General features: G+C 36.4%; 1 protein-coding gene and 1 long non-coding RNA gene across 8 annotated transcripts in view; both read left to right on the top strand.

The window, feature by feature from the left end:
- Positions 1 to 566, top strand: part of ESRRG (estrogen related receptor gamma) — a 611234-nt gene that overhangs the window by 137470 nt on the left and 473198 nt on the right. The gene's annotated exons all lie outside the window — the stretch shown is intronic.
- The window catches only part of LOC144585785 (uncharacterized), a 44743-nt gene that overhangs the window by 42093 nt on the left and 2084 nt on the right, over positions 1 to 566 (top strand). The window lies entirely within an intron of this gene.

Here is a 566-nt window from a genome sequence, read left to right as displayed (position 1 = left end):
GTAAGACCAGTTTAATTTGTAACGAAACAATAAGCCTAAATATCGAAAAGATTTCACTTGTTCTATTCTGGTCCAATCTAGTTATTTCATTTTGGTTCAGCTCAAATGGTGGACAAATCCAGTTTGAAATAAGGCAAAATTATTGCTGCACAAGCATGCAGCAGTAGATATTGTGTGGCAGCCGGATTCAGCATTCTGTAAGCTAACAAAAAACCGGGGTTATGCAAACAAAAAATTGTAACTATGAAACTGGACCTTGGATAAGCACCAGATTTGACACAGCCACAGCAGAGAGTCTGCTCTTGTTATATGCCACATTTGGGGATGTTTAGTCAAAGGGTTTTGGAGTTATGATTTTTTTCTTTTTAAAAGCACTGTTTTACCCTGTGCAGAAGCAAGCAATCTGGAGCTCCACCCAATTTAAAACAGATCAAATACATTGTTAAGACCAAATTTGAATGCCTGGAAAGAAAATGGTCCCTGTCTACCACTTTTTTAAAATTTTAATTCAGTCTTTAGTGGCTCCAATTGACAGTTTCAAAGTAATGACTTTAGAGCAAGATTAT

Source organism: Pogona vitticeps, chromosome 1, assembly GCF_051106095.1.
Source record: "Pogona vitticeps strain Pit_001003342236 chromosome 1, PviZW2.1, whole genome shotgun sequence".
NCBI classification, from domain to species: Eukaryota; Metazoa; Chordata; class Lepidosauria; order Squamata; family Agamidae; genus Pogona; species Pogona vitticeps.
The sequence above is the reverse complement of the archived record's forward strand: the minus strand, read 5'-3'. Positions and strand labels throughout refer to the sequence as shown.